Below are 13,715 nucleotides of genomic sequence, written 5' to 3'. Positions count from 1 at the left end.
CCTCCTCCTCTTCTTCTGATACAGAATCTCACTATGCAGTTCAGACTCCTAGTGATCCTCCTGCCTCAGCTTCCCCAGCATTGGAATTACAGTCATGTGCCACTGCACCGGGGGCCAGCATAAGGTATCACACTCGGGACCTTGTGCTTGCCAGGCAGGCGTTTGTGCTGCTGAGCCATCTCCCCAGCCCTCAGAGAAGCTTCTTAATATAAATCAAAGCTTGAAGATAACAGTGTTGACTTCTGAAGCCATCATTAAATGTGTGCCCCAATTTTCAGGTCAAGAGTAACCAACCCACTGGGCTTGTGCAGTGCTCTGCTGCCCACAGGCAGGGTGGATAAATACAGGGTCACGTGGGTCATAGCCTTGCCATTTCTCTGCTGACCTCCTTCTTTCTCTCAGTTCCAGTTTCTTCCTAGACATGGAGAGCAGTGAGCTAAGTACAATACACTGGTACTTGTGGATGCACAAAGTGCACCCTGGGAGCTTCGGTAGCAGGGCAATGGGAAAACCACTGACTGGAGAGCCTGAGCCCTCATGGTGTTCCCACTTGTGTGGCTCCCAGTCTATAATGTTGGAGAGTCACATGGGCAGGCTGTCAGGGCCTCGGTCCCCACGAATATCTGTCACTTCCTGCTGTGATGGTCTATGTATCTCCTTCTACTCCCATCAGCATCCTTCAGCTGTAAAGCTGTGGCCTCTTGGCTGGTGAGCACTTCCCTACCTTGCCCCGGGGTCTCCAGGCCCTCAGACCCAGGGACTTGTCCAACAACTGGCAGCATAGACTCGGATAAAAACATAAATTCTCTCAAGCTCAGAATCCAAACGAAACACAAATACACATGGCCTTTCCTGCTCTCACTGTCAATATTTAGCTGTGTGGCCATAGAGAAATCTCTCTCTCTCTCTCTCTCTCTCTCTCTCTCTCTCTCTCTCTCTCTGTGCGTGCATCTTTATCTCTGTCTCTAACTATCTGTCTTTCTGTTTCTCTCTCTGGAGCGTGGCATTCTCATTTGCACATGCGGGCAAAAACGTGGATCCCCTCCAAATCATCTATAATTAAAAGGTGCAGCTACGGGTGCTCCCTGGGTTCACAAGGGATGCCGAGCAGGGTCTCTGGTCCCCAAGGGTGAAGGCTGCCCTGAAGATGCACAGAGTTACTAGGCATCACTTCTCAACCTGTTGGGACAGGAGCAGCGAACTGCTGGCCACCTCTGCAGGTGGCGAAGGCGTCTCAAGAACCCAAAGCCCAGGCTTGGGCCTCAGAGAGGTGCTTAGGCAGCACGGCCAGTAGACATTACACGCTGGGCCTGGTGGGGTGGAGGTCAGGGCAAGGGCTCACATGGAGCCCAGGGCTGGAGGAACAGACCCTGAATAGTAGCATCACATCGGCCAGCTCGCTCGCACCACTATTCTGCTGGGCAAATTTAAAACTCAGCCGTGGTTGTGACTAGGACAGCACAGGACCTGGAGAACGGCACCTGTGGTCAGCCCAATGCCCGGTGCTGCGGGACAGGAGGGGTCTCCCTGCCACCCGACTGGGCCTGTGGGACTACACGGGGCTAGGAGGGGTGGACAGAAAACCTCGGCCACTTCACAGACGCTGCAGTTTCCAGGGCTAGGGCCAAAACACAACCGTGTTCACGAAGCCCACGCCTCGCTGCACACGTGCGCTGCGCATAACGGATTGCACAGCAAAGCCTGGGCACCTGGAAAGGAGAGAACCCAGAGGGCAGGAAGGACCGAGGGCTGCCTCGCGCGTGCGGTGTCGCCAGCTGGCCCGAGCATTGTGCCACCGTGTCGGAGCTGGTTTCATAATTACACAGCACCGACACAAATTACCCACAATTAGCCTAATTACATAAATACGCTCTGAATCTGGGAGAGATAACAAAGTCACTCACGCAGAGGGGAGGACAGCCCCGAGGGAAACCTGCCAGGAGGCCGGTCACAGCAGAGTGCTGAGCTCCTGGGGGACGACATGTGGGGGGTGGAGGAGGCGACTGCTCTCTGTCCCCTCTCTGCCACCCCCTGAGCCAGGACAAGTGGGCCCCGCTGCTTCAGTGTGCTGCTGCCCGTCGGGGACCCCTGCGCTTTCCCTCTTCCACTTCTGCGTGTGACACAAGCAATGAGAACGGTTGGCTAGAGCAGCAACCTGCGCGGGTCTCAGGCTGGGCTGTGGGCGTCCATGGCACACGGGGCCCAGTCTGTCTCCAGCGGCCCGAATGGGCTCAGTCCTGCGCTCGGCCACGGCAACCAAGCAAACGTTGAGCCTGGTGTCCATACTCAGGCTGCCTGCCCACCGGCAGCTGCACTGCTCTGGCCCGTGCCGGGGAGCGGCGGCCAGCTCGCATTCTGAGGAGCGCCCCTCGAGCTCTGGAAGAAAAGGGGCAACTTCTCGAAGGTGCCGCAAGGACGTCCTGGGTGAGGGTTCTTCTTGTCTGCTTGCTGCATTCTCCTCCTGAACAGAGATTCACAATATTTATTCAACAAATAGTTGTTCCTGAATATGCACTTATTTGTATTTGGGTGTTTGTTTGTTTGTTTTTCTTTTTCTTTTTGTTTTTTTGCTGACTGGAAATTAGGTGCCTGAAGTAGAGCAGGGAGTGAAACAATTCTGATGGTTGCCCAGCAGGAGGTCATGGACTAGCGGGGCTGAGAGAAGGGAGCCAGCTCTGTGCTCAGGTGGACGCGCCCCTGTTGTGACTCCGAGGCGGGGCGAGCAGTTCACGCCCTGCAGGTCCCAGAGGCAAGCGGAGCCCTGACAACAGGCCTGGGTGGGCCCTCCAGGGAGACTGACCCGTGCTGCGTCCTGAGCAGCCGCTCACCTGGCAACGGTGTCCTGCCGGCAAAGACTTCGAGGTTCCACTGGAGAACTCTACTCGGGAGCTGTTTTACCTAGAAAGGTGGTAAAGCAAAACTTTTGGGAAGACACAAAGCAAACTAAACTCAAGAGTTTTTTTCTTTTAGGAAGAGGTTTGGAGAAAGGTCCAGAAGATGTGGGAAAATGCAAAGGGGTTGTTTGTTTTTGATTTTCCACACTTTGTTCTTCTTTAGGTTTTAATACATGGCAGTGTTATCTTTGCATTTTTCAAAAAGAAATACATTTTTTGAAAATATGTACTTCTAATAACCCACCCAAAAGGGAATTTGGTCAGGAGGCAAACATCCCTAAGCCCGGGTCCCACTGTAGACACTGTGTCAGTACTTGATGCCCATTTCCTCACTTAATTCTCGGAGCCAACTGAGAGATCAGTCATGCTGTCCCCGGCCTCTGGTAGCTTGCCCAAACCAGGCAGCAAGCATTTGCTTTCGAGTCTGCTGCCCTCCAGATTGCTGTCCCTTCTCTACTGTGTGGTCATGTACTGCCACAGAGGAATAAGCAGCCCCAGCCTTGTTTTTCTCATAAAAAAAGGCCCAATCAGCAACATCTCTAGTGTTCCTGGTAGTCCAGAGGTCCGTGAGGGAAAACTCACAGCATGCAGTAGAGAGTCTCTACTTTCAAGGGAATACAATCAAATTTCCTTTAAATATAGTGCTCCCCCCGCTCCCATAAGTGCTTGTTATTTCCAGATCATTAACTGTTTGACATAGAGCTTTGGCTGAGAAACCTGAAGCTCCGGTGTTGGAGGGCTCTGCCAATTGAGAACCAGTCGAATGTGGATAATGGCTTCTGTTGCCATAATACAAGCCTACAGGAAAATGCAATTCAATTTATAAAAATTCTATCAAATGCAGCTTTTCAGGAATTCATCTGTTGGGTGGAACAAGGTACATCTGTGCTGTATTATACAAATAAGTTCCACCTGGCTGGCAGATGACTGTGAGCCTCTAAAGGGAGGGGAGCAAAGGCAAAGAAAAAGACAAGAGTTCTTGCAAAGCCCTTCTGCTTCCATTCGTTCTATGTTAACATGTGCTGGGCTACCACAGCCTCATTCTAGGGACGGCAGGGTCATGAAACGTGACCAAGCCATCACAGACAATGCACTTGGGCTGACAGGGGCAGGGTGGCCATGAGAAAAGCTTTGCACATGTAATTCTACGGGGTAGGAATGGTATGGAAGAAAATGCTCATTCTTTATTGAATTGAATGTGCTCATAAAGAAAGTCATGAAATGGTCATGGAGGCTGTCATTTGATCATGGAGGTTTGCTCTAGGTTGCAAAAATTGAAGGTCCTGAGACTCCCCCCAAGGAGACAAGCCATTAGGAAGAGGTGCGATTACCCCAGGGCATTGAGATCAAGGCCTGTTGTCCGAAAGCCTCGGATTGCGCACACAGCCTTCTTATTATAGTCAGCATTCTGCCCCAGGTGGCAACATTTTAACTTTCAGCAAGAGATAGCTTTCTCCTCTCCCCACACCCTGCTCATTTTCCCTGTTAATCTCTGTGGCTTCACCCAAAACAATGTCATCCATTCTTCCTGGGGCCTTTGTAAATCAACACACCACCAGGCTAAGCAGGTAGCAGCAAGAGCCAGACACGTATTTCATTTTGGCTGTATCTGTCTGGACATAAAGGGGCTCACTCAGCGCTTCTGCCTGTGATGCTGGGAGCCCAACACAATGGCCGGCCAGTACGAGACAGACTACTCAGGTACCCACTCGCGCGCCCCGTGCTCTGGCCCACCTTGATGGCTTTTACTTCCAAAAGAGACACAGTAGGAGACAAGGAAGCTTCTAGTTGGGAGAAGTGGGAGTCTGATTTTAGAACTTGAGCTGTGATTATTCTTCTACAAGAAAGGGCACTTGGCTGCTTTTCAAGGGAGCCCAAGGTGTTCAACCTAACTAGCTCTTGGGATCATTGTCAAGGCAAAGGATCCAAAGGAAGCTGTTGGTGGTGGACTACCATGTCCATAGTTGGAAATCCAATGCAGAATCAGTGAAAAGGCAGCTTTGTATGAATTGTGCCCAGTTATTCCTCCTTTCTGCAGAATGGTGGCACTGTACCAAGGGAGTGCTGGCCCTGTAAGGGGTGGGTTGCAGCATTACACCTTTTTCCTCAGGGCACGGGATTTACTAGAGGAGCCTCTGTCTAGATTGCAATCATAAATATGTAGAACAACTTCTTAATCTTTCAATTTCTTACAAATTTGCTCCTTAAAGAATATTCTTCTCATTGCATGGGGGGCTGAGACACCAATGAAAAGAGTCAAAGCAGGTTTTGCATATTATACTAATAAAATCACCTGGAAAGCCCCAAACATATCCAAATTAATACTGTGCCCCTCAAGATGCCTATTCCATAGCAATTTCTCATTCCTAAGCTTGTATCTTCTAGCAAAAAGCTTCCACAGTCACTAGAGCCACACAGAAGAAAATAATTTAAATAATCCAGAATTTGTTCTTTTTTTAACCAAAAAAAAATAAATAAATAAATGGCATTTCCCTCAGCGGTACTCTTTGCATGAGATTTAATACCTTAAAGATTTTTAATATTTACAAATGTCAAATCCACCACCAAAGGATTCTACACAGCTATTAAGAGCATTCCGAAGAGTGTAACAGACTTTTAGGATACTTCCAAGGTTCTTGAACAAGGTGTTTGGGGTTGAAACACACTTTCTGTAGCGGTGGCCACTGACAAGGATTCTGGGCACTGTGCGTGTGCATTCAAGGACCACCTCCCATGAGCGGGAAGCATCCGTGCCGTCAGCACCCCTGCAACGCTGGAATGCTGGGCTCCGTGCGTAGCCTGCTCTGTTGGGAAAATGTTGCCAGTCCCTGAAGAACCACACTCCTAACCTTAGCAAGCATCTTTTGCACTACTCTTAGTCCAAATATCAGGCCCTGCAGGATTAGATTTTTTTCTCCCCGTAAGTATATTTTCTCCTGTGAAGTCATCTATTTTATTGCTAATTATTATTTGCCAAATTTTATGTCTTTCAAAGAAACAGAAACAACCTTCTGGACATGGGCTTTGTGTATTTTCGTATCACCCTGTGAGCTTTCTATGACGGAAGTGGCGAGGTGAGGCGCGCTGAGCGGGCAGGGCTTGGTTAATGTTAATCAGAAAGCTCGGAATGTAAACTTCAGATGTGGTTGAGAACTTTACTGCCGGTACAATTTTCCTTTAATCTTTTCATAAGCTAAAAACAATTCCCAGTCAAGAGAAAGATTGGAAAAAAATGATAGGAGCTTCTCTAAAAACTCCAGGAATAGGCATTGGTCGTTGGCCCCACTTACCTGGTTAGGTTTACAAGTCACATTAATCAATATTCTGTTTCACAGCAGATGTGGAGGAAGTGGAAAGCCTGGATTCCAAAAGAGCCCTAGAATCCTGGAAAGTATCACATTTCACACGCACGGAAAAAAAGTGGAGGTGGGGGGAAGATTTATGTATATCTGAAAGCAATAAGGATGAAAAACATACAACTCGAGCCATCAAAATCATGGTTGAGAAACCAGATTTGAATGCCTCTTAAAGTTTTCTCAATTAAATCTCAACATCACATCGTCATAAATTACAGGCACACATCTTAGGGGAGAACAGCACAGTCTGGGGTCCCATCTGGTGGGGGGCCTTTCACACCACACCTATGTGTGTGCAGTCCCTGCATGCTTTGGGGCACAAAGGGATACACCCCTTCCTCCCTCCTCTGTCTCTCTGTCTCTCTCTTCTGTCTCTGTCTCTTTCTCTCTGCCTCTGTTCCTCTGTGTCTGTCCCTCTGTCTCTCTGCATCTCTCTCTGTCTCTCTCTGTCTCTCTTTCCGTGTCTCTTGTCTCTCTGTGTCTCTGTCTCTCTGTGTCTCTCTCTCTCTGTCTCTGTCTCTCTGCATCTCTCTCTGTCTCTCTCTGTCTCTTTCTGTGTCTCTTGTCTCTCTCTGTCTCTGTCTCTCTGTGTCTCTCTCTCTGTCTCTGTCTCTCTGCATCTCTCTCTGTCTCTGTCTCTGTCTCTGTCTCTCTCTGTCTCTGTCTCTCTCTGTCTCTGTCCCTCTGTGTCCCTCCCTGTCTCTCTGCATCTCTCTCTGTGTCTTTCTCTCTGTCTCTCTCTCTCTCTCTGTGTGTCTCTCTCTGTCTCTGTCTCTGTCTCTGTCTCTCTGTCTCTCTCTCTCTCAAAATTGAGCCTCTTGTGTCTTTCACAGGAGACTTTCTTCCCCTTCTGTTCACTGTATGTTTGCTGAGCTCTCCTTGGGGACCAGCCTCTCCATTAAGGATAGTGAGAAAACAAAGATGAGTTTGACAATGAGGGAGAAAAAGTGATGAGGATTCCTCAGAACAAAGAAGGGTCTTGAGCAAAGCTTTTGGACAGGGGACATGCTTGCACCCTATTAGCACCCCTCGGCCCGATGTCCTGATTCAAGGGTGCTGTGCACCGAGCCAGGCACAGAGAGGCTCAGAGGAAGCAAGACAGCCTCGTGTACATCTTTGAAGGCTTTTCTTCTTCTGTCTAATGACAAGCTGCTTGTCAAGCCCTTGTCAGCTGCTTTTCTGCTTGCATTCACAAGTCCCACAGCTGGCGGTCCAGGGCCGGGCCTTGCAACTGTGCGGCTACGAAGCACAGTGACTGCTGCCCTACTACTAATTTGAATGAGTTATTTGCCACTGTGGCTATTTTAAGGTCACCTTGTGACTGCTGCTGGCAGGTTGGTGAGCAGAGGAAAACAGGAAATGAATGAAATCATTTATTACCATTGAAAACAACAAATTTCAAGGTGTTGGGCCCTGGGGTAAATAGCACTTGGCTACTGCAAAGTGAGGGGATGGAGATTTTCCAAACACAGGGCTTACCTGGAAGAATTTTCCAAAATTTTGATTTTGATGTAATGGAAAAATACTAATTTTGAACCAGTTTTCTTGGTGCTGACCGCGTCCTTAAGGAGACACAGACTTGCAAAAGATTAACAGGAGCGCGCTCATTGAAGATCCTCAATTGCCACGCCTCTGATAAAAATCCTGAAAATAAGAGAAGGCCTAGACCACGGGAGAAGGTGCTTTTCTCATGCACCCAAAATATGCCAGGCCCCGCAATGGACGTTTCCACAAAGCCCCTGGTATCTAATGTCACAGCAACCTCGAGGGTTAGACTTAGCCCCTTACAGATGGGGCCACGACACAGGCTGAGGGCTGCTGTGCTCACGCCGCTCACTGGCAGCACAGCTGCGCCCAACCCCAGGACTTGTGTCTCTTCACCCAAGAGCAGGACTACGCCTCAGGGGTCATGCTCCGCTGAGCGCTGTGCAGGAGCAAGCCCAGACTTTGGGGGGCTTCGCAAAGTCTTACAGTGGAATAAGAAGTCACAATTTAGTCTGATAAATTCTCCACTAATCATATCTTCCTTGCAGTATGTGTGCTACAGTCAAAAAACACAGTGAATGCTCTATTGAACAGAAATTGTATTCCAGGAGAAGACACATGGCTGTTAACCCCACGCAAGAGAGCCCCCGGCCTCGTGCACACCTATCCCCTCGCCCTTGCTACTTTCTGAAGAGCTCTGCAAGTCCTCTTGGGTTGGTGTCTTCAGCTGCCCTGGGGTGGCTGACTCAGTGTCCTCAGTGATTCCATGTGCTGACCTCCCACCTCCCAAAGGTCGGTTCACTTTGGGGAACAGCCAGCTGCTGCATGGTGCCGGATCGGGTGAATGAGGGGGAAGGGGACATGGCTCGTGCTGGGCGAGCTGCCCTTCTGCTGGGCAGCACTCAGGAGCAGCAGTCACCGTATGATTTGCCCACACCTCATGAAGACACAGGCTAGGCCTTCCAGCACAGCCTCAGAAGTGGCAAGAAGCATGGGATGCACATGTCCTGATTCTCACAAGCAAGTGAGAGTGTTTTGAGGCAGGCTAAATGGTGATATCTCTGTTACAGTTTTTTAATAGAAGTATCCACCATACATTTTGATCACCCTTTGAATACTGGGCTAGAGCATTGCTGAAGAAAGACATAGTCCTTGGGCAGGACTTGGCCCCTTCCCCTTCCTTTGTCCTGGGTCCTGGGAGTTTTTCCGCGATGGGAGTAAGGAGTGACAGGGGGTCAGTTGGCAAGAGGAAAGTAGTCTTGAATGGTCTCACTGAAAAGTCCAAAGGGGCCAGGGAGATGGCTTGGCAGTCTGAGCACCTGCCTGGCAAGCGCAAAGACCCAGGTTCAATACCTGGTACCGCATGCCATGCTGGCCCCGGGACAAGCCAGCCACCAAAACCAGGTGCAGTGGCCCATGACTATAACGTAATCCCAGCTCTGGGGAGGCTGAGACAGGAGAATTGATATGAGTCCAAGCTGTATAGCTAGACCCTGTACCAAATATACAAATTAATTTTTAAAAAGTGCAAAGGATTTGACTATTCCTGAATAATCAAACATTGGAAAAGAAATTATGAGCGAAGATGTCCAATGTAGGAACTACTGTGGTAAAAATTTGACAACAGCTGCCTATCCTACTACAGGAGATGGATACACACGTGAAACTCAGCGGCACCACAGGAGCCTCTCCAGTGGCCTCCAAGAGCACTGTGTTCATACTCGGCAGGTGCCTCAGGGTCATTTTGCAACCCTGTTCCCTGGGTATTTGAAATTTCCCACGATGAAGGATATTTTTTTATCAATGACCTTAGAAATATTAAATGGAGTAGAAATTTGTATTATTCATTCATATCTGTTTTTCTTCCCTTTTAAGTGCACAAGTGGATCATATTTCCCTGTCCCTTGCAGTACGTGGAGCTGCAGCCCACTCCTGCGCAGTGGAGGAGGGCAGTGGTGGTACATACTGGTTTTCAGGTGGGAGCCTGAAATCACCAGCCACCAGCATGAGGACTCTGCGGCCTCCCGATCCTTGCTCTGTCCCCTGGTGTTGTGTCAGGTGGTGAGCCTTTGTCTCTGAGCAGGGACAACGTCAAACAAAGCCTCTGGCAGGGAAATGGCATAAAGGATGAGAGGAAATAGACCTTTGATGTCCAGAGGCACTGAGATGTTTGTTGTCACCGCTTAGCTGAACACAGGTCACTGGCAGACGAGATGAGGCCACCTGCCCAAGGACAGCCACCTTCCCCCTCCACAGGTTTGTGAGCAGACTTAGTTTTCTGACTAAGGGCTGCCCTCCGCAGCACCTACTTACAATTGCAAAGCCCCGGAATGCTTCCCTCCTGTTTTCTCTAAGGCACCTCTGTCCGCTTCTCACACTATGTGTAGTATATCAATTTTGCATGATGAATATACACAAATATATTATGCAGATAGACTGTGTTTATCATCCCTGTCATTGGACTGCCAGCTGCACCGGAGTGGGGATTCCTGACTTCCTTCCCAGCTCTAACTAACCCCTGCACCTTGATGACAATTAGACAAATGAGCACTGAGGCTAACAGCGCACTGCTGTGTAGCGCCCCTGCGCGTAGCACCGCTCCTGGCACATGTTCCTATTTGAAGACAAGCTGTGCTTATGTTCAGCACGAGGCCCGGAGGGTTAAATATACTCCTCTAGACCAGCTTCACCCCAACAGCCCGGAATGTGTGGTATTTTTCTGTGCTAATCGCTTTCTGTGACTCAAATTCAAAGCAGTGTTGCCCATCCATGTCCTCCTGGGCCCCGCTTACCAGGCAAGGACAGTCTAAGCAGTGCAGTCAACACGTTCTCCTCTCACTCGCGCTCTCTGCAGACCTAGAATGCTCTTTCCATAGGGCTTTCGCACCTACGAGGGCAGGGATCCACCCTGCAGCTCAGCAGGTGCCCAGTACCCCTCAGCCCTGCAGCCTGCTTCGGGGTCCAGCCACACTTCGAGGGCTCTGACAGTCATCGCGAATGTTCACTCAACCTCTTTGTGTCCCTGAGCTGTCTTGGCCCATAAGCAGCTCAAAAATACAAGGAATCGATGATGCAAATTTTAACCAAGAAAGAACAGAAGCGGATGCAGTTGTGCTGGAAGGCTGCAGGATCATCTTGAGTGCAGAGAGTGAAGGCAGGGGCGAGTTGTGGGGCCACAAAAGGCTGAGAGCCATGAGTGGTGGGGCCACAGGAGGCTGAGAGCCACGAGTGGTGGTGCTGCAGAAGGCTCGGTGTGAGAGGGACCTCTCAATTTCTCAGCAAGCTGTAAGCAAAGGCAGAATTCAGTTGGTAAGATACAAGGGGCAGGGAGTATGCTGTGAGAGGTGGGATTCCGGGGGGCTGCAGACATTGGGACCCATCTGAGCAAACCACTGAAGGGTGATGCCTCAGTTACTCTTCTCTCGTTGCTGGGACAAATACTCAAAACCCAGAATGAAGGAAGGAAAGGTTTGTTTAGCTCACAGTTACTAGAGGTTTCAGTCCATACTCAGCTGACTCCAAGGCAGATGGCACAGGGCAGAGAGCAACCTTGCAGCAAAACAGCAAGAGCAAAAGGGAGGAGTAACAGTAACAATGGCTACAGAGAGCAAGTCTGTCTCTGTCTCTCTTAAATTGCATTCAGGCTGTCTGCCCCAGGCTGGATGTAGTACTCACACCCATAATCCCAGCAGCACTGACATCCTTAATCCCAGTGGATCATGGGTTAATCACAAACTCTAGAAGTCCAACCCATGACTGCAGGAGACTTTGGGAAAACAACTAGACACAACCCACAACAGATGAGAAAGGCTTCAGAAGCCCAAGAGAGACAAAGAAGGCAACTGGGGTCCACGCCAAAGATGCGAGTGAGAGATGTGAGCTGAATTTGGGGCAAGCAGAACTGCCCAGTGGGCTGAGACAGCGCCTGTGTTCTGAGAGCCATAATAGGCCATGAGCCTGGACTGATGGCAGGAGCCTGAGGGCCGTGGCCTGAGACCTTCGTGAGGGTGTTCAGACTCACTCTGCAGTGTCCAGGGGCTCTGCAGGGCTTGGGAAATGAGGAGTGGATTGGGCAGTTACTGTGACAATAGAGGGGTTAGGGGAGGACAGATCACTTAGAGGAAGAGATTCCCTTGCTTACCTTCGGGAACGGCTGCCTCTGGGCCTGTCAGCTGTTCACCTTTCCTCCTCCTCCTCCTCCTCCTCCTCCTCCTCCTCCTCCTGGACTTCCTGGAATTTGGTGACCCCCACTGCTGCAAATATAATCATTTTGCACATTTACAATGAACCTGGAAAGACCAGAGGGAGGGAAATCATCCCAGACAGTGTCCAGGGAGTAACAAAACCTAAAGGTATTTGCAGAGTGCTTGAGCTGCAGGCCTGGGCAGCTTCTCTGCGTTAGCACTTATAAAAAGCTGGAGCCTGGATCTGACACACTGTGTGGTCCAGCTAGAAATCCTGAGGACACAGGGGTAACAGGATCGCCTGGGACACAAAGGTGCAGGGTCAGGCCTAACACCCTGGGTCTTGTCATTGTGTGTATGTCTGGCCCTTCAAGCCACAGAAAATCCTATTGCCCAGTCAAATCGCATCTTTACTCTAGCTTGGGCCCAGCTCTTGGGCTAAAATAGGACAAGAAAAAAAATTAATGAATATTGTTTTTTATAGCAACCCTAAAATTTAATCAAAGCTTCCATTTTTCAGGCCTACTGACTTTTGATACTTGTTAATACATTTACAGTGAAAACACAGAAGCATGGAGCAATGTAAAGATTTGTACAAGGAGTGCTCCTCACCAGGGGACTGCTTGTCTTGTATGCTTAAGGTCCTGGGTTTGATATGTAGCACCCCAAAAATAGAGGAGGAAAGAAGGAGGAAGGATGGGAGGAAAAAAAGGAAGACTTAAAGTAGTATCTGGCTTAATTATGCAATCTTTACAGTTCTTTGGCTTGACTTTGTGAAAGACCTACGGGCTTGAGCTGATTGCAACCTTGGGCCAATAAATAATAAGATATATCCCTTCCATCACTCATCCACTCAACAAAAAAGAAGAGCTCAAAATAAATCCAATTTTCAAAATTCTTCCAGGCCAGTAAAATGCCTGAATATTTTTTAAATTTTTTCCTCTCCTACCTTCAAAGGCCTTGCTGTGATTTGGCCTTCAGGGCAAATTTAGCACTCTCTTCCTAGACTTACTCAATAGTCTGAATTGGACCTAAGCAATCCTGTAACTCATATGGAAACCCTACTCCACTGCCTGTCCTGCACCCCACAGCCTGCAGTCAGCTCAGTCCAAGCCTGTGCTGGACCCTGAGCTGTCCCCTGGGAGCCATTTGTTCAGGAGAGGCCACCAGGCCAGGGCCAGAGATCACTGACAGGCCCTGAAAATAAATGACTTTGGTGAAAAGTGTGCCAAGCCCTGGCCATCAATTAACCAAGTGGAGAGCGGCCACCAGACCACCTGGTTCCCATCAAGGTCAGTGTGCTGCATATTGGTGGAGCCTGTCTCCTTGCGGGTGAAGCCCTGGAGCGAGCCCTCCTTTCCCGCTGCAGGAAGATGCTCTGCTTCCCTGATCCCTTTGCACCCCCCACAGCCCACCCTCGTGCATACGGCTGAGGCTGTCATGTTCAGGAACACATCCCTGAGTGTCTGTCTTCGAAGCCCTTCCTCACGTCCTCACGTCCTCAGTGCACAGAGCAGCAGATCGGCTGGGTGAGGATGGGATGGGTCGGAGGTTAGGTCTCAGCCCCCTGGTGCCCAGCAATGTCAAATTCCAGTTTCACGAAGGTTGATAAATTGTTGGTTGCGGGTTGCGTGAAATAGTCCTGCGTAAAGCCAGCTGCCCTAGAGCATCGATGGCGAACCTTGTGGAGCTTTGAATGATGTAAACAGCCCCCATGGCACGTGTGCCACAGGTTTGCCAACACTGCCCGAGAAAAGCCAAGGTGTCTTAGGTACCGTCCAGCACCACAGCCACGA

Source organism: Octodon degus, unplaced genomic scaffold (genome assembly GCF_000260255.1).
Source record: "Octodon degus isolate 3935 unplaced genomic scaffold, OctDeg1.0 scaffold00193, whole genome shotgun sequence".
Lineage (NCBI taxonomy): Eukaryota > Metazoa > Chordata > Mammalia > Rodentia > Octodontidae > Octodon > Octodon degus.
The sequence above is the reverse complement of the archived record's forward strand: the minus strand, read 5'-3'. Positions refer to the sequence as shown.